Source organism: Stenella coeruleoalba, assembly GCF_951394435.1.
Source record: "Stenella coeruleoalba genome assembly, chromosome: 7".
NCBI classification, from domain to species: Eukaryota; Metazoa; Chordata; class Mammalia; order Artiodactyla; family Delphinidae; genus Stenella; species Stenella coeruleoalba.
The window spans coordinates 87,646,770-87,667,007 of NC_137153.1; the positions used below are offsets into that span (position 1 = coordinate 87,646,770).

At 47.7% G+C, this 20,238-nt stretch overlaps 1 protein-coding gene and 1 pseudogene across 2 annotated transcripts in view; both read left to right on the forward strand.

The window, feature by feature from the left end:
• Positions 1 to 7,476, forward strand: part of ZCCHC7 (zinc finger CCHC-type containing 7) — a 298,518-nt gene extending 291,042 nt beyond the window's left edge. Inside the window, exon 11 of the transcript XR_013829105.1 lies at positions 7,436 to 7,476. The gene's annotated coding sequence lies outside the window, so the exon portion shown is untranslated. The remainder of the gene's footprint in view (positions 1 to 7,435) is intronic.
• Positions 7,477 to 8,155: 679 nt separating this feature from the next.
• Positions 8,156 to 8,806, forward strand: LOC307188910 (large ribosomal subunit protein uL23-like; annotated as a pseudogene). Its single transcript has one exon. The product of its transcript is annotated as a large ribosomal subunit protein uL23-like (transcript).
• The last annotated feature ends 11,432 nt before the right edge of the window (positions 8,807 to 20,238 follow it).

A 20,238-nucleotide genomic window follows, 5' to 3' on the forward strand; every position in this document is an offset into this window, starting at 1 on the left:
AGGAAAAGGAGACAGGTGATCATGCAGCATTCCTTAAAGAGTGCTTCACTACTATCTTACTTTCTGCACACTTTGATGTGGGGCATGCAGGCAGTGACGGCCACCTGAGCACCAGTGATTATAAACACATCCCAGTTTCAGAGATTTAAAATGTGAAAACTTAGACTCCATGAAATACTGCTTATGAATACCAGACGAAATAAGAAATGCTGTATTTGTAAAAGCCCATGGACGAACGAGCAAGGCTTTTCCAGGCATGATCCCAATGCAAAAAGCATAAAAAATAGACCGAACCACATAAAAATAAAAAATCCCTCACATCAAAAAAAGGAAATTAGGGACTTCCCTGGCAGTCCAGTGGTTAAGACTCCACGCTTCCACAGCAGGGGGCAAGGGTTCGATATCCCTGGTCGGGGCACTAAGATCCCACATGCTGTGTGGCAAAAAAAGAAAAAAAAAATTGAAAGCAGAAGGACCCATGGGAGGGGGATGTGGAAATATTTGTAACGTGTGATAGATCAAGAATTAGTAGGCTTACTATTTTTAAAAGCCTTTATACACCAACGGTGAAAAAGGTGAAGATTCCAAGATAAAAATGGACAAAGAACTATAACAGGAAATGAATCAAAAAAGAACTAAAAATGGTTAAATATGTTAACTATGTAAAACTCTTTGGTAGTCAAAGAAATGCAGATTAAAACCACAATAGGATATATATTTTTTAATCATAAAACTGGCAGAGGTCTGAAAATTGACAATGGTGCTGACAAGGACTGGGAATTAGAGACTCTTTCACTTCTGGAAGAGGGTGAAATGGGCTCACTGTTCAGCGCTGTGGGTAAGATCTTAAAAACATGCATGCCTGTTGACCCAGCCATCCCACTTCTGGAATTTTTTAAATTTCAGTTTTATTTTTATCAAAGTTAAGCATGCACATAATTTTAAAAGTTGAAAAATTTACATGGTTTCTTACGAAAATCAGCAATTCCCTGAAGCCCCTTCCCCTCAACCCCCAACCCTATCACCACCCTACCCCTCTTTCTCAGTCCCAGAGATACAGGTTTCAATCTTTCTGATATTTACCATATTTTCTTTAAATAACATGCTTATATTGCTACTTCTTGAATTTTCAGGTTTGGGCATCATCTAATAATTTCTCATCATGAAGAGAGGATTTAGCTCTCTTACCAACCCTCTCCCCCAAACACAACCCCTATAAAACACATGCACATACTCCACCCACACACCCCCACATTTATCCCCTGGTCATCAGCCTCCCAATATTGTTATTTGTCATTCTGATTGGATCAATATTCATTATTTGCCTTATTCTGGCTGTAAATCTATTGTCAAATGAGCTGTGCAGAACACTATCATTTTCTTTTCCTGCACAACATGTTGTTTTCCCTGGAGTAAATAACTGACTTGTTTTAATCATCAGCTTAATTTGCTCATTTTTATCATCAATTGAACCACAAACTCTCTTTCAGAATTTTGAACTTGTTACTCCACTGTGTTCTGGCTTCCACTGATGCTGTTTTTAAAATCCAACACCATTCTCAGCCATAATTCTCTCTATATACCTACTTTTTCTCTGCAAACATGTAGGATCTTTTCTCTGTCCACGCACCCCATACTAACCCCAGTCCTGAGATGCTTGGTGAGCCTGGTTTGAGACCTCTTTATGGTTCTGCAGTATAAATCAGGCTTCTTTTTCATCTTTGGGATATGGCTTTCTTGGGCCTGTTAGGTCCATCTACTTTCCAACTACCAAAATGCTGTTGCTGATGACTCCTCTATTATCCTCCTCCTTGTGGGTTTTTTCTTTTTTAAACAGTTTGCTATAGTTTGGAGAGAAAGCAGCATTGCACCAAAGTTAGGTGTAGAGTCCTGCTTCCCTGTGGAGGGTCTTGATAGACTCTTCCTCCCCACACTGGGTCCTGGGCCTCCACATCTGTCCCCCTCATCCCAGAGTCCTCTCAAAACAGCTGTTGCTCAGCTCAGTTCAGCTGGCAGACAAATGCCCTCAGGGCAAATTAATGACCTTAGTGTCAAATCTAAGAAGTTTAAAAAAACACAATAAACCCCAAGACAATATAAGTAAAGAGACAAAAAACAAAATGGAAACCAACAAAATAGAAAATAAAAACGCAATGAAGACCAATAAAACTAAGAATTGATTCTTTGAAAAGACAGAATAGAAAAATCTCTGGGAAGATGGATCAGGGGAAAAAAAAGAAAATATACAAATAAATGACATTATACATGAAAAGAGTAACATAACTATAGTTAAAACAGGTTTAAAAGATAATATGATAAAAACACAACCATCTGGAGGTTTTATCTTCATGTGGCTGTATTTGCAAATAAAAGATTACTGAGAAAAAACATGATAAGGGAATGCTGTCGACAACATTATGCCAACAAATTTGAAGTCTTTTATATATTTTTATATATATTTCTATTATAGAAATACATAAATTCCTATCAAAACTGAAAAAAAAAAGATATTCTGAATAGTCCTGAAACAATTAAAGAATCTGAAGCAATAACTGAAAACATTCCCACAAAGAAAATTCAAGGCCCAGATGGCTTTAGGTGAATTATACCAACATTTCAAGAATAGATAAGCCAATCTTATATGAATTCTTCCAGGGAATAGAAAAATAAGGAATATTCCCAAATTCATTCTTTGAGGACAGTATATATATATATATATATTTTTTTTTTTTTTTGCGGTACGCGGGCCTCTCACTGCTGTGGCCTCTCCCGTTGCGGAGCACAGGCTCCAGACGCGCAGGCTCAGTGGCCATGGCTCATGGGCCCAGCCCCTCCGTGGCATGCGGGATCCTCCCGGACCAGGGCACGAACCCGTGTCCCCTGCATTGGCAAGCGGACACTTAACCACTGCGCCACCAGGGAAGCCCGAGGACAGTATAATCTTAATGTAAAAATTAAACAGGGCTTCCCTGGTGGCGCAGTGGTTAAGAATCCGCCTGCCAGTGCAGGGCACACGGGTTCAAGCCCTGGTCCGGGAGGATCACACATGCCATGGAGCAACTAAGCCCATGCGCCACAACTACTGAGCCTGCGCTCTAGAGCCCTCGAGCCACAACTACTGAGCCCACCTGCACGCCTAGAGCCTGTGCTCCGCAACAAGAGAAGCTACTGCAATGAGAAGCCCGCACACCACAACGAAGAGTAGCTCCTGCTCGCCGCAGCTAGAGAAAGCCCGTGTGCAGCAACGGAGACCCCAAGGCAGCCAAAAATAAATTAATTAATTAACTAAATTAAAAATGTAAACAAGTATAGCATAGGAAAGGAAAATTGCAGGCCCATTTCACTCATACATTTAGATGTAATAATCCTAAGTAACATATTATTAAAATAATTCAACTGTATATAAAAAAGATAATGTACCGGGCTTCCCTGGTGGCGCAGTGGTTGAGAATCTGCCTGCCGATGCAGGGGACACGGGTTCGAGCCCCGATCCGGGAAGGTCCCACATGCCGTGGAGCAACTAGGCCCGTGAGCCACAACTACTGAGCCTGCGTGTCTGGAGCCCGTGCTCCGCAACAAGCGAGGCCGCAATAGTGACAGGCCCGAGCACCGCCATGAAGAGTGGCCCCCGCTTGCCACAACTAGAGAAAGCCCTCGCACAGAAACGAAGACCCAACACAGCAAAAATTAATTAATTAATTAATAAACTCCTACCCCCAACATCTTCTTTAAAAAAAAAAAAGATAATGTACCATAACCAAGTTGAGTTTATTCCAAGAATACAAAGATGGCTTAATATTAGAAAATCTATAGAGCTAATTTATCACATTAATAGATTAAAGAAGAAAAATGTATGATCATCTAAGCAGACACAGAAAAGTTATTTGATAAAAGTATATAATGATTGATGATAACCTTCTAAGCAGATTGGAAATAAAGGGGAATTTCCTTAAACTGATAAAGGATATCTATAAAAACTTCTAAAGGAAATATTACTTGTGCGAACAATAGTAACATTTCCTTTAAAATCAGGAAAAGATAAGGATAGGGCTTCCCTGGTGGCGCAGTGGTTGAGAGTCTGCCTGCCGATGCAGGGGACGCGGGTTCGTGCCCCGGTCTGGGAAGATCCCACATGCCGCGGAGCGGCTGGGCCTGTGGGCCATGATCGCTGAGCCTGCGCGTCCGGAGCCTGTGCTCCGCAACGGGAGAGGCCACAACAGTGAGAGGCCCGCGTACCGCAAAAAAAAAAAAAAAAAAAGATAAGGATGCCCACTGTAACATTTTTTGTTCAGCATTGTACTTTTGAACTTATTTTTCTTAAATAAATTAATACATTTAGTGGTAGAAGTTTTTAAATAAATTAATAAAGAAAATAAATCAATGGCATACATTTGAAAAGAAAGAGATAAACTGTCATTGTTTGCAGATGATACGATTGTCTATTTAGAAAACCCGAAGGAATCTACAGACCAGTTATTCGTTAGCAAGATTACTGGGTGTAAAACCAATAGGCAAAAGTCAATGAAATTCCTAGTCATTAAAGAAAAAACACAGGTGATGAATAAACTTATGAAAATATGCTCAACCTTTGTAGTTATCTGGGAAATTCAGTTTTAAACAAAGATATAGTATCTTATACTTGTCAGATTAGCAGGTATTTAAAAAAATCTGACACCACCAAGTGTTAGAGAAGAGGTAGAGGAACTAGTTCCTCTACTAGACCCTTCATACGCTGCTTGTGGGAATCTTTGGTACAACCACCTTAGTTAGAGCCATTTGTACCATCTATCTCAGTTAAGTCGAAGATGCCCTAGACCCAGCAAATCTATACCCCCAAAACCTCTTCTGAGTGTACTCAAAGAGACTTTTACAAAAATGCTTATGGTAATATTGTTTATAATGACCAAAAAAAAAAAAAAAGAAATCTTAAATGTTCATTGACAAGACAACGAATAAAGATGGTACATTCATAAAAAAGAAAAAGATAATATGGAGTAAATAAGCAAGATATAGAAGGATATGATCCTACTTAAAATTGCAACATTCCACCCCCGCCTCTCTGGCTTGCTTTCCCCCTTTGCACATCTCACATTCTAACATACAGTTTATCTCTAATTCATAAATTTTGCGTATCATTTGGCTCACCCCATGGGAATGTACACACCACAAGAGTACTGATCTTGTCTGTTTTGTTCACTGATATTCCCAGGGTGCCTCATATACAGTAGGCGCTCAATAAATATTTGCCAAGTGAATTTGTTGAATGAATAGAAGACAATATGAAGCCACATATTGAAAGTTTAAAAGCATGCAAAACAATACTACTTAATATTTATAGATAAACATCCCTTTATGTTTTGGGTTACCTTTGTGACAGAGGTGGAGGGTGGGATCAGGAAGGCGCACCCAGGAAGCTTCAAGTGTCCCCGTAAGGTTTTATTTCCTAAGGTGGCAATGGAGAGGGGAGCGCTGATTATATTATTACCAACAGTGTCTGCATGATGGAAAAATTTCACATTAACACTTGTTTTTAATAATCGGAACAGCAGCACCTGCAGCACGTACTAGAGTTTCTAAGGGTTTTCCCACATGACCTCATGGGTCAGCTGTGCACAAGGGGCTTCCTATAAGCTCAGCTCAGAGCAAGGTGGGACCCGGGCCTGGGGTTCTTCCAAATTGCCCAAGAGGGGAAATCCCAGCCTGAGAAGGAAGAAGAGGCAGCCCCAGGGGACACCCCTCCTGGATGAGATGGTAGGGTATGTGAGAATTGGGCTTTGTTTTACACTGTCCTCACTCAGGAGCTGGGGGCTTGCTGCTGGGCCCGCAGTCAGGGACACGCTCCTCTGAGGCAGCACTAGGTTCTGTGTTAGGAGCTGTCCCGGTTCAGAATCTGAGTCCCTGTGGTCTCTCCTCCCCTGGATAATAGGAGTATAAATAATGACCCTGTTTTGTCTACCTGAGAGGGCTGTTGTGAGGACCAGACAACAAGGAAAGAAAGTTGCCCTGACAGTAGGGACCAGAGTCTCAATGCAGTTTTGCATTTTCTCCTTTGATATGAAACCTTTGAACATAAACATTATCTATGTTGTTACATAGTCTTCAAAATGATCATTTTTATTGGCTGAAGAACCATCAGGGGCTCGAGCATAATTTACTAAATCATTCCACTCTTGTTGTAGATTGAGTGTGTTTACCATTTTCCTCAACTGTAAACAACACTGCAGTTAACATCTTCATGTGCTTACATTTTGCTTTGCTTTTTTGAAATTATTTCACTAGGATAAATTCCTCAGTAAATAACTGGTCAAAGTATATAAATGGTTCTTATGGTTCTTGATGGGTTTTGTCAAAGTGCCATTTCCAAATGGTTGGCCCCGGTGACATACAGGTGTGTGTAGGACCACTGAACCTTATTCCAGGAAGGGTCTAGTCCTGCCGGGGCATAATTCAAAATTCACCAAATTTGAGACTAATCTTGACAAAAGACGAGAGGAGACACTTACATTTGTTTACCAGTTTAAAAAATGCCCTACGTGGCAATATTGTAAATCCAGTTACAGCTCGCTTAACCGGACAGCTTTGAAGTTATCTGTTTCTTGACATACATTTTAAAAGGTGGGAGAATTCAGACAAAATGAGACTTTATTAATATTTAACATTCATAAAATATTTACCTTGCATATTTAAAATGTTCACAAAATGCTGCCACGCTGTGCTAGTTTTGTCATGCCATCTCCACAATGGGGCACTACTATTTTATTTTATTTTATTTTTCCTAAAGAAATAGGTCTTCTTCTAACAACCAAGTTTGCAGCTGTAGGCCTGTGAGGACCATTTGTAAGGCAGGGAAGGAAGAGATAATGCAACATAGGCGCTTCTCTTGGAACCAGCTAATAACTATATGCACTGATTGTTAAGAATTTACTTTCTGCTGGGCACTGTGCCGGGCACTTTCCTGTGTTACCTCATTTAATCTTTGATCCTATTAGATAGGTACAATTTTCCCACTTTACAAATGAGGAAACTGAGGTCTGGGTCCTAGGGATATAGGCATTGCAGACACAGCAGGTAGAATCAGAGAAAAAGACAGGACTGATGTCAAGAGTCACTGGTCCCGGCTCTGTCCCTAATTTTTGGCTCATCAGTCAACTCTTCTGGGCCTTGTCTTCGCCCCAGGGAGAGGCTGAGGATGAGGGATGGGCACTGGGTAGGGCTATGCAACTTCTTTACATCCCCACACCCACCGTGGGGCCCTCTGGAAGAGAGAGTTACTACCTTTTCTTTCCCTGCACAGAACACCAGGAGGGCTTGGCTGAGCAAGGATGGGCCACACGGACCAGCCCAGCAGTGGGTTGACACATGCTGTGTTTACAGCATCTTCATCGCTCACTCAGGAGACCCAGAACTCAGGTCTGTCCTTCCCTTCTTTCCCCAGACCCTTTTTGAGCACCATGCTGAAGGCAGTGGGGCTGGCCTTGAGGCCACGGAGCACGGCTGCACTCCACCTTGTGACACAGCTGTGGGACTTGGGTAAGTCACTTCTGTGGCCTCTGACCGCAGTTTCCTCATCTATAAAATGGGGATAATAATAACTACCTCAGAGGGTTATTCTGAGGCTTAAGTGAGGAGAAGGTGTGACTTAGGCCCCACGAGAGGCCCTGTAAAGCGTGAGCTGAAGTGGCCCTCCAGGTGTTCTCTGGATATGAGTCAGGTGCCTGCCAGGGACCTCAGCCTGACACCAACACCCAAAACAGACCACAAGGGAGAAAGTGTCAGGCCAGGGGTGGGCAGGACAAACTTTCCCTGAGGGTTGGAAAGGGTTCTGGGAGGGATCCCTGGAAGAGGTGATGTGTGCACCAAAGGAAAATCAGTCCTATTGAGTGATCAGAGCTGCCACCTGCAGCCAGAACTTCCATTTAGAACCAGGACAGAAGACTTCCTGCAAGAGGTAAGGTCAGGCTGACTCCACGCACCCAGAGAGGATGCCCCCAGAACATCTCAGGAATCTCTGCCCACCCGCTCTGTCACATGACAGATGCATTTCATTCATTCATTTGATTAATGTTTATTGAGCATCGGCTATGTGCCAGGCACTTGTCTCAGTACTGGAGATGCGTCAGCGAACAAAACAAATCTCTTGCGCCTTCTCATGAAGATGGTGCCGAAGGCGAAGAAGGAAGCCCCTGCCCCTCCCAAAGTGGAAGCCAAAGCCAAGGCTTTGAAGGCCGACAAAGCAGCGTTGAAAGGCGTCTGTCCACAGCCACACACAAAAAAGATCCGGACGTCACCCACCTTCCAACGGCCCAAAACACTGCGGCTCAGGAGGCAGCCCAGATAGCCTCGGAAGGGCGTCCCCTGGGAGAAAAGAGCTTGACCACTATGCCATCAGAGCACATTCCCCCTCACCACCGAGTCAGCCATGAAGAACATAGAAGACAACAGCACACTGGTGTTCATTGTGGACGTCAAGGCCAACAAGCACCAGATTAAACAGGCTGTGAAGAAGCCCTATGACACTGACGTAACTAAGGTCAACACCCTGACCAGGCCCGGTGGAGAGAAGAAGGCCTATGTTCGACTGGTTCCTGACTATGATGCTTTGGATGTTGCCAACAAAATTGAGATCGTCAAAACTGAGTCCAGCTGGCTAATTCTAAACATAAAATTTTTCACCGTTGAAACAAAAACAAATCCCTTGCTCTCAGAGCTGACATTCTGGTGGAGAATAGAGGGAAACAAGACAATAAGTCAGAAAATAAGGATATTTCAGGTGATGAGTGGTAAGAGGGTAAATACAGCAGAGTGAGGAGAATAGAGAATGAACGGGGCATGAGTACAATCAGGGAAGCTGTGAAGGGCAAACTTTTGAGTGAGGCCTGTAGGAAACGAGGGTGCAGACTTTGCAGATACCGGATCTCGGGAAGGACGTTCCAGGCAGGGGGAATACCTAGTGCAGGGGTGCTGGGAGGCAGAGTGTGCAACATCAAGGGATTCCAGGGAGGCAGTGAGGTCGGAGGGTATTGTGTGGCTGTAATGAGCCTGGCAGGACTCCTGCGTCACCCCAGGGAGCGGGGAGCCCTGGGAGAGCTTCTCAGAGGAGCAGTGGGCTTGGCTGTGGCTGCCTGGGAGCAGAGACTGGAGCACGGCAAGGCAGAGCCAGGGAGATGGCCAGGGGGCCGTTGCAGAGGTGACCGTGGCTCAGCAGGGTGGAGGCAGCAGCGGGAGAGAGGAGGTCGGATTCTGGCTGTGCTCAAAGGTGGAGCCAAGAGGAGCTTCTGATGAGCTGGACTCTGAGCCCCCAAAGCCCTCCTGGGGCTGCAGGACCGCAAGGCTCCCTGTGGCCTCACCAAACACCCCTTGAAAGCCGCCTCATTACGCAGGTGATTGGGGAAATTAGACCTTAAATGCTTTGTTTTTGTTTTGTTTTGTTTTTTTCCAGAAATAAAACCAAACGTAATCACTGTAAGAAAAGCTCCACCCCAAGGGCGCTGCTCCCTCCAGTGGAGGCAGGGGTTAGACGAGGTTTGCAGGACTGTGTTGGCTCCCAGTTTAGATGCTTTCCATAAATTAATTACAGAGGCAAAGCGGAGAGCGAGGCCCTGGGGCGGGTCTGGGGCTGCCCTTCCCTCTTCCCGGATAGCTGGGCTGAAGCCAGTGCCGCCCTGGCCTGCGGGCTCTGGGAAGCTGCTGAGACTCCTGATTTCTGCCGCAAGTTTGCTGATCTCAGTCCCAGCGGGCTAAGCCTTGTCACCACAGGAGAGGACTTGGGAGAGCACCGGGGCTCTGGTCTTTCTCCTGAGCGCAGTGGGGAGCCAGGGAAGGTGGCAGGCAGGGAAGGGACAGGACCAGATTTGCTTTTTAGAGGGGACCTTCTGGCAACTCCAGGAGACTGGATTGGAGGAGAGGAGGCTAGAGACCAGGAGGTCAGGTGGGGCCTCTCTGGAGGGATGGAGAGAAGGGAAGTGGGGTCAAGTAAAGGGACAGGAGTTCCCACTAACACAGATCCATCTCCCTGGGCTGCCAACTAGTGGCTCTACCCTTTGGGCCCAAACCTGATGCCCATCTCACCTGGGGCCCCCGAGCTCTTGTTGGCAGAGCCTCTTGGGGCCCAGGTCAGGCCAGTGACTCATTTCTGGACGGTTTTGTCTGAATAAGACTGTTCTACCTCTCACCTGAGCTCTTTGACCCTCCTCGTCACAGTTCAGGGTTTTGGCCACAAACAGCGGCAAATGAGAGAGGGGTTTCCGGAGGTGGTTTCTGGGACCTTTGCTGAAATAGTTGAGTGCACTTCACCTGCAACCTGCAGGGAGCTGAGCCATCCCTCCGAGCTCCATGCTCCTCCTTGGCCTGTCCTAAACATGGCCACCTTGGCCTTCCGGCCGGGTGCCTGAGCTCCTCCCTTGGGTCCTGCTCAGACCCTTCTCCTCGGCAGAAACTGCACATCCTGCTCTGCATCACAGCGCAAGGCCACTCCTCTGGGAAGCTGTACTCAGATCTCCTTGTACTCAGCACCTTGGGTGGTGCTGACTGATGGGGGCAGGGAATATGGAAGCCCAGCTCCCTTGCCCGGGGTTTTGACAACCCTGAGATGTAACTTACACTCCAGAGCCCCCCTCAGGATCAGACTGAAGCTACCCTCTGCAGGACCAGGCCAGAGAGGGCGCCATTTATCTTCTCCCCTCCCCACTCCCCACCCCCATCCCTCCTGTGCCCCACTCCTTTCCTGGCTCATTCTGGGAGCACTTCCTGGATAAATCACTTGCACATGAATCCTCAGGTAAGAGCCTGCTTCTGGGGAACCCCTCGTTCAGCTCTGCCGTACCCACAGTCTAGTCTGCATATGGCATTGTGCTGCCCCCAACCTCACAGCCGCCCTGGGCCTCCGAGGCTCCATCTATATAAAGGCAGTGCTGGGCTCTGGCCCTGTGTGAGCACTGCTGCTGTTCTTGTCCTGGATCCCTGCTCCCTACCCCGACCCCTTTGCTACAGCTGAACTCAGTCATCAGGAAAAGAGGACTCGTTTGAGAATGAGCAGCTGTTCTCAGCTCACAGAACCAAGTTCTCCGGCTGTTACAGCTCATTACTAAACCCCAGCCATGGCCTGAGGATTACAGAAAGGGTTCTGGTAAAAATCCCCAGCAGAAATAACACGCTCCTGCCGCAGGGAGCCCTGCAGATCGGACTGTGGTAACCTTCTGCTCGTCTCCGCCCAAGCACATTCAGGTGTTTGCATGTCGGTGGGGTCGCAGCATCTGGGCAATGGTGCCTGCTTTCGGATCCACGTGTAGGACTTTCCACAGCTGCTGGGGGAGCTTCGAGGCCAAATTGGCCCATGGGGGGAACCTGAGTCTAGACAGTCTAGCAAGAGGCTTGGACAGGTCACTGCTCTGCTTGGAGCCTGCAGACCCCTCTGCTCTGGTGAGTCCAGCCTCCAGAAAGCCTGTGGGGCAGGTCCTGCTAAGCCTCCCTCCCTTCCCCCCAGCCTGCAGTTCCACACACTCACCCCATCCCTGGGACACACCTCACTGGGAACTGAAACTTGAACACACTATCCAAGGGCCTGGGCTGTCCAAGGGGGCCCAGCTGGGCCCTCTGCTACCCTCTGCGTCCGGGGCTCAGGCCCTCTGTATGGCAGCATCAGCGTCCAGCCATCAGATGCAAATCCAGGCATAGGCCAAGATGAAGGCCGCACTAAGCCTAGCTTGTTGTGCATCATCAAGGGTGTTCTTTTCCCTCTCTGGACCTCAGTTTCCATATCTATATAAAGGGCAAGTAAGAGATCTCTGAGGTCCCTTTACAAATCATTATAGCCATTGTACTCTGTGGCCCAGAGAGGTGAAGGGAGCCCAGACTAGAACCCAGCCATCCTGCCCCTCAGGCCAGGGCTCTAGGACCATGACGGTGAGCAGAGGGAGGCTCCCAGGTCACGAAGCTGTCAGGCCCTGAGACAGTGTGGAGGAAGACACTCAGGCCTCTGGGTGTCTTGGACCCCAGCTCCTAGTTTCCTGCATATGCCCCACCAACATGCACCCCCTTCACGCACAAACCAGGGGCAAGTACTCCCATCAGGGAGGAGAGAATCAGATGAGCTCAATTCAAATCCAGTTTTGCCCTTTGTCAGCTGTGTGACCTTGGACAAGTCACTTCACCAGTCTGTGCCTCAGTTTCCTTATCTGTAAAATGGGGGTCCTAAAATCTGCCTCACTGGCCTTTGCAGGGGTTAAATGACCTTGTGCGTGTGAAGTGCCTGGCACCGATCAAACACTAAGTGGAAGTTCCTTTTCCTTGGGGCCTCTTCCCCTCCTCCTATGTCATTATCTGGCCTCACCTTCCACTGCCCATCTCAGCTGCTTGTACTTCTCTTCCCTTTGGCACACGCCCACGCTTTCCAGCACCCAGGCCTCTGCTCATGCTGCTCCTTCTACCAGGAATGCCATTCCTCCGTCTCATTCCCACCATTCCCAATCTTATTGCTTTCATTGTTCAGCTCAAATGCCACCTCCTCCAGGAAGACTCTCCTACAAGGAGTTCTGTGCCAGCAGACAAGAACACAGATAACAGGGGCATCCGAAGGGGGCAGTTCTCTGCCCACAGCGGCCTCCTCTACCTCCTGCCTGGGTCAGTCATACACGTAGAGGAGCATTTTTCTCCCCCGCCCTGCAGTACACAAAAGTGCCCACTAGGTGGTGATAGAACGACAAAGTCCCAGCGGGGATGAGCAATAAGAGAGGCCAACCAGGCACCGCCTGCGTTATTCATTCATTTCTTCAACAAATATTTTCTGAACACCTGCCATGTGCAAGATGTAGGACGACAGTGGCAAACAAAGCAACAAAGTCCCTGCTCTCAAGAAGCTTATGTTCTAGTGGCAGAAGGTGAGAGAGAAGAAACACAAAAAATAAGGAAATAAAGCAAGAAAAACCAGGACAGAGGTGAAGGCTGTACAGAAAACACCGGGGCCTGCTTGTGTCCAGACCTCTGAGTTAGCATTTCGTCAGTGAACAGCAGGATCTGTAATCAAAGCATCACTTAGGATCTCAGAGTGGCTGAGCTGGAACATTCCCTGGCCCCTTGTTCACAGTGCGCTCTGTGGACAAACAGCATCAGCATCACTTGGGAGCTTACAGGAAATGCAGATTCTCAGGTCTGCCCCAAGTCTACTGAATCAGAATCTGCATTTTAACAAGATCCCCAAGTAATTTGTATGCACGTTAAAGTGAGAAGCTCTGCTCCAGCCAGGCGCCTGGGGGTGACCCATAGCCGTTGGCCCAATCTGACCACTTATGTTTTTGCGTGATGCCCATGCAAGACTGGCTCTTGCTCAAAAAAAGAAATCTAGGAATTTCATGACACATGAAAATGACATGTTCTTCAAATTTCAATGTCCATACGTAAAGTTGTACCGAAACAGCCATGCCCGTTCACTTATGTATTGTCTGTGGCTGCTTTCGGGCTATAATGGCAGAGCTGAGTAGTGCAACAGCGACTATATGGCCCATGAAGACTAAAATATTCACTGTCGGGCCCTTTGCAGAAAAAGTTTGCTGATCCCTGCTCTAGTTCAACCTCATTGAATGAGGAATCAGGGCCCAGAGAGGGGCAGTATCTTGTCAAGGCTCATAGGAGCCCTGCTTTTATTTCCATGTCCCACTCAAGGTCCTGTTTGCACAGCCTCTGGTTTGGGCAGTTGAATCGCCTTTGCCTTTTCTGGGTTTGGAGTGATAGCCTCATTGGAAAAGGTTTGTAACTGATTTATGATGTAATCAAGACATTGCAATGAAATTTCCATTTCAGATGAAGCTAGTTTGGAGCCCAGAATGAGATGTGGGTACCCACAGAAACTGGGTTCCTTTTACTAGAGCGTGCATGACTGATATTAGCCTTTTCCTGAGAAGGGAGGGGACCCTAGGCTCCTGAAGAAAGGAGAGGGCTTCAGAGGGGTCAGTGTAGGGAGCGGGAAGGAGTTTTTCCTGCTCCTAACCCACCTGCAGAGTGAGGGGTCCTGACCTGTCAGGTGCTCTGAGGCTTTGGGCCAGGCCGGCAGTTGAGACCAATCTCAAGTCACCAAGTATCAATACTTCCCTGCTGTGTCTCCAGTAGGAGTTTAGGGGGCTTGGTGCCGGTGGGGGTGTGGGTACCAATAGGGGGCAGCAGAGAAGACAGTGGTCAAGGCCTGGACTCTGGCTGGGGATGCAGCTCAGAGCAGCTCTCCCCTGCTCAGCCCCATCCACGATTCCCACCGTCCTCATGCTTGAGGGCCAAGCTTAGCCTGCCCCAGCCCCTCCCTGCATGCGCCAGCTGCCCAGAACAGCTTGCAGCTCCCCTTTTGGGCCCATGCTTCCCACCTCAGGACCTTTGCTCCTGCTATAGCCAGCCAGTGACTGTGGTGCCCTCCCTTTGTCTCCCGACTGCCTCCCCAAATCCTCCCCACGATTCAGGGCCCAGTGCAAAGTCTGCTCCTAAGAGAAGCTTTCTTTGGCTTCTACGAAGTTAGTTACTCTGCCTCCTTGCAGCACCTTGAAACTTGAACTTTTCTCAAGATCAGGAACTCCATTTCTCTATCTTTTCTCACCTGCTGAATGGGGAACAGAGGAGATAAGAGCACAACCCACAGTCATTCATACTTAGATTTAAATATCAGCTCAGCCACTTATTAGCTGTGAGAACTTGGGCAAGTTTCTTAACAATTCTGAGCCTGTTTCCTCATCTGCAAAATGGGAATAATGACAGCACCCACCAGAGAGGATTGCTGTGAAAATTAAATGAGACAATACATGTAAAGGATAGCCACGGACACACAGCTGGTGCTCAGTAAATGTTAGCTCTCATAGCATGTTGGAATAATGTTATTACTAATCATTTGTTGAATGAACAGCCGGGTGGCACATAATTCTGAGAGACTGACCAGCATTTGTGGACACTGCACAGTGCCCAGTACGGGTGGGCACTCTTCTATATGCTGCCTCTTGCAGCCCTTCACTACGGCCCACGAGGCAGCCATGCTCTCCCTGCCTCCCAGCCTGCAGCTGTCCCCGGCCTGTTTGATCTTCAGGTGTCTCTGGGATGCATGCCGAGCTGAGTCACTCTATGCCTCAGTGGCTGTGGGGAGGGCTAGGTTACAAGGTCAGACCCAGGGTGCTACGGTGGGACCCCAGCCCAGAGGAGCAAGGCTGGGCTTTAACCAGGGCTGAGGGGAACAGTGGAGAAGAGAGGGCGGCAGGCCCCCAGGTCAGCTGGTCAGGGCTCAGGAAGACTATGGGGTTGGCCCAACCCTTAAGGTTCCAGACTCCAGAAGTCTCAGAGATCGGGCAGAAACCAGATGACCAGAACAGAGGCCCAAGGGCCAAGCAGACCTAATCCAAGATCCCTGAGCTCTCTGAACCCCCTGATCAAGGACGGGAGGGGTCCAGGGCCTGGAGCAGGGCAGGGGCTGCAGGGGCAAGTGCCACGCTGTGGGGAGTGAAGCCAGAGGGGACAGGGAGACAGGCAGTGCCCAGCATGGACATGGCTGGGCCATTTTCTCCCCAAAAGAGTGAGGGTGCAAGTCCATTCTGTCCACATTTCCTGAGCACCCCCAAGGCCCCGGCCCTGGGCTCAGCGCATACCAACCACCATGACAGGGAATAATTGTCCCCGTTCTATGGTTTGGAAACCAAGGATCAAACAGAAGTGCTTTGCCTGATGCCACCAGTTTGTGGCCAAGGCAGATCTTCTGAGCCAGCCTTGTTCTCACAGAGCCTTGGAAATGACATAAGCCACAAGTACCTAACTTTATGCTTCTAAAGAGGCCCTCAGGTGTGTCCTCACCTACCCTCTTGTACGAGGCCACATAACAAATGACCACGAACCTAGCGGCTTCCAACAGCACCCCTTTACTATCTCACAGATGACCAGTCATATGTGACTTGACAGAACAGGAGATCAGGTTTAGAAATAGACCCTAGGACTTCCCTGGTGGCGCAGTGGTTGAGAGTCCGCCTGCCGATGCAGGGGACATGGGTTCGTGCCCCGGTCTGGGAAGATCCCACGTGCCGCGGAGCGGCTGCGCCCGTGAGCCATGGCCGCTAAGCCTGCGCGTCCGGAGCCTGTGCTCCGCAACGGGAGAGGCCACAACAGTGAGAGGCCCGTGTACCAAAAAAAAAAAAAAAAAAGAAATAGACCCTAAAAGACCCACATTTAGTATACGACTGTGAGAAAAAGGTGGATTGTTTCATAAAAGGTGTTGAACAACTTGCTATCTTTAAAAATATAGGGATCAAAATTTCAGTAAATAATTAAACCATAAAGGTACCAGGCCTAGAAAGAATGATATTTTAAAAATGAAACCCAATGTGAGAAAGGCTTTTTACATGAAAAAGCGATGTTAAAACATTCTCCCTCCCCCCGAACTCTTCCATACTCTTTCCATCAAGAGGTGGGGTCTCTGTCCTCTCCTGGAATCTGGGCTTAGTGACTGTGGAACCAATAGAATATGGCAGAAGTGATGCACACCATTTCCAGGCTGAGGCCTTAAGAGCCTGAGAGCTTCCCGTTCTGTCTCTTGGAATGGCCCAGGCTCCAGGCTGTGAGGCAGTCCAGGCCACAGGCAGGGGGCCTGTGTAGGTGTCCAGGCCAGCAGCCCAGCAGAGGGCCCAGCTGACGGCCAGCCTTGACAACCAGACACTTGAGTGAGGAAGCCTTCAGCTGCCTGGAACCCAACCACCATCCGACTGCACGGCATGAAGGAGCCTGAATGAGACCCTCTTGCCGAGCCCAGCCAACTTCAGAGAGAATAGTGGAAGGATTGCTGTTGCTTTAAGCCACTATGTTTTGGGATAATTTATTATGCAGCAGTAGATGCACTAGGATACACTCTGTATGACAAAACCTAGAAGCCATAAGAATAAAAAATGTCTGCATTAAAAATAATTAACAAAACCATAAGACAAGGGCTTCCCTGGTGGCGCAGTGGTTAAGAATCCGCCTGCCAATTCAGGGGACACGGGTTCGATCCCTGGTCCGGGAAGATCCCACATGCCACAGAGCAACTAAGCCCGTGCACCACAACTACTGAGCCTGCGCTCTGGAGCCCACGAGCCACAACTACTGCAGCCCACGTGCCACAACTACTGCAGCCCGCGTGCCAGAGCCTGTGCTCCGCAACAAGAGAAGCCACCGCAATGAGAAGCCCACACACTGCAATGAAGAGTAGCCCCCACTTGCCGCAACTAGAGAAAGCCCGCGTGCAGCAACGAAGACCCAACGCAGCCTAAATAAATAAATAAATTTATTAAAAAAAAATGACAGCAAACTCAGGGAAAGACCATATTTGCAACCCATATTACAAAGGGCTAATATTGTATGAATATTGTATGAATTGTATGTATGTATTGTATTCATACTTATTGTATGAATAGTACCTACAAATCATTAAGACAAAGATCATCTGAATAGGCAAAGGATATCCATAGGTTATAGAAGGAAATGGTTCTGAAACGTATGAAAAGTGCTCAACTTGGCTCAAAAGAGAACTGTAAATTAAAATTACAATAAGATATCATTAAAAACAAAAATACACAGGAGAAATAGATGCTTTCATACATTACTGATAGGAGTGTAAATTGAACAACTTCTCTGAAAAGCATTTTATCAGTATCTATCAAAATTTTACAGTGCACATATTTTTTGACCCAACACTTCTGCTTCTAGGAATTTATCTTACAGATGTATTTACCCACGCACAAAATGACATTTGTGAAAGGCTCTTTGTTGTGGCATTGTAATAGTAAAGATGGGAAACATCCTAAATGTCCATTAGTAGGGGACTGTTCATCATTTGTGGTTCACTCCTACAGTGAAATACTCTGCATCCATAAAAAGAATGAGGTACCTCTGTGTGCAAGGATGTGCCGTGATCTCCAGGATACACTGCTGAGTGAAAAAAAATGGGGTGATGCAGAGTGTATGTGCTACCATTTATGTGAAAACTATATGCACATTATTATATATATTAAACATCTCTGGAAAGATGTGACTGCTTCTGGGGAGAGGATCTGAGTGGTGGGGGGCAGGGTAGGAGTGGCGATTTTCACCTTATACCCTTGTGTACCTTTGGGAATTTGTATCTTGTGCATTTATTATCTATTCCAAAACTAAAAAAGATACTTATTTAAAAATAGTACTTGAATAACTGGTTAACCATTTGGAAAAACATTAAGGAGAACCCCCCGCCTCAAACTGTATACACAAAATGTTCCAAATAGATTCAAGATTTAAATGCAAAAGAGAATTTATAACAGTTCTACAGAAACTTCCTTTCTTACTGTCATTTTGAATTTTTGCATGTTCCAAATTTCCATCCCCCTGCTGGAGCTGTGGCCCTGACCCTCAGTCAGTGACCCAGGGGTCTCCCAGGCTGCCATTGCCTGGAACTTACTAAGAGCTCCATAAATCTCAGCTGCTTATTAATTTGTTTTACCAGTGAAGCCCAGGTCAGGCCTCTGATCCCTCTCCAGTTTGGATCCTTCCTCTTCCAACCACTTCACCTGATCCTCCTCAAGGGCTCTCAGCTGGCTCCATCCTCTGGCTCCATGGCCACCATCTAGTAGCACTACTGAGCACCATCTGGGTGCTTTGCCTTGGGGGAGGGGGCCCATTGATGTGTCACACCCCCTCCTGCCCCTGGTGGACAGGCTTGCCCAGTGTCCTTGCCTGTCCTTATGTGGGGGAGGAGCTGGGCCCAGGTGTCACCACTGATTAACAGGATGGAGCCACTGGGCTGTGCTGTCCCCAGAAGCCCTGGTCTGGGGACAGAAAAACACCTTGTTGTGTCAATAGTTGAGGTATTTCAGAAATCGTCCCTAAGGTGTCCTAGCAGTGCAGATAGCGGTCTGTGGGTAAGACATTTATTAATGTGTTACAGGGAGAGAGGGTAGGACAGAGCACTGGCCAGGGACCCAGGTGGCCCAAAGAGCCAGCTCTGGCCCCTCCAGCGACTTGCTGTGTGACCCCAGGCTGGAGATGTCACGTCTCTGTGCCTGTCTCTCTTTCCTAGCTGGGCTTTGATGGGGCTGAATGGATTCAGATAAAATCCTCAGAGAAGAGACCACCAGGTAGGGCTTTTGCCTTCTAGGTGCTCCCAAGCCTGGGAGCAAGTACCTGAACAGGCTCTGGCAGAGATGAAGCCAGCAGAGCTCAGGGACAGGTCTGGGCCCCTCCCACTTGTACTGAGTCTTGCTTCAGCATCTGCATCTCTGACCAGCTGCTATCCCTGGGGTATGTGCTTCCTTGGATGTGTTACTATTTATCAAGCACCTACGATGTGTGTTACCTTGTATGGTTAGTCCATTCAAGATGGCTGTTCTGTTGCTCTCTGTATATCCCCTGCTCTACTAGTCCCTGCTTCACTCACATGACTATCCAATCCTCTTAATTACAGGGCTTAATTAGTCCCTGGTAACTGATGAGCCCACCTGACATCAATTCCCCCTATAAATGGTAGCCTCCTTCTCCCTCGGGCAGTAAAGACTGCTGCCATATCCTGCCCGCCATCTGCATGGTGGGGTGTTGCTCCAGGACCCTTTGTGTACGATCCCTGTCCAATAAGCCACTGATGTCTTCGTCACTGTCTCCAGGCTCTTTCTTGGGTCTCGAGGCTGGACAACTACAAGGCTTGCAAGCCTGCAGTGCAGCCCAACATACCTGCTGTTGTAAGTACTATATATAGTCATGCTCTCAACAAGCTGTGAGGGAGGTATCACTATTGTCCCCATTTTACAGATGAGGAAACTGAGGCATGCAGAAGTTTAACAACTTGTCCTTAGTGGGTGGCAGAGCTGTGATTTAAACCCAGGCAGTCTGGCTCCTGAGCCTGAACTCCTCAACTCTTTCCTTCATGGCCTTGGTGCTTGGTAAATACCTAACATGGCCCAGGGCCCATGCAAATGTTGCTTGCTTAATAATCACAACAACCCTTAAAGGTAACTTCTAATAACCCCATCTTGTAGCTGAAGAAACTGAGGCTTAGGAAGAGGATGTGAACCGACCAAGATCACACAGCTTGTTAAGTGGCAGAGCTGGGATTCAGACCCAGTCCACCTGACTGCAAACCCGGGGTCTGACCATGACCCCACATGTCTCCAGCATCTTGGCCCTGGCCCTATGCATGACCTGCCTCCAGCCGGTCAGCAAGTGTTCAGCAAACTGGGTGGCCCACAACCAATCAAACTCCCTCTCACAACTGTGGGCTTCCTATGGGGA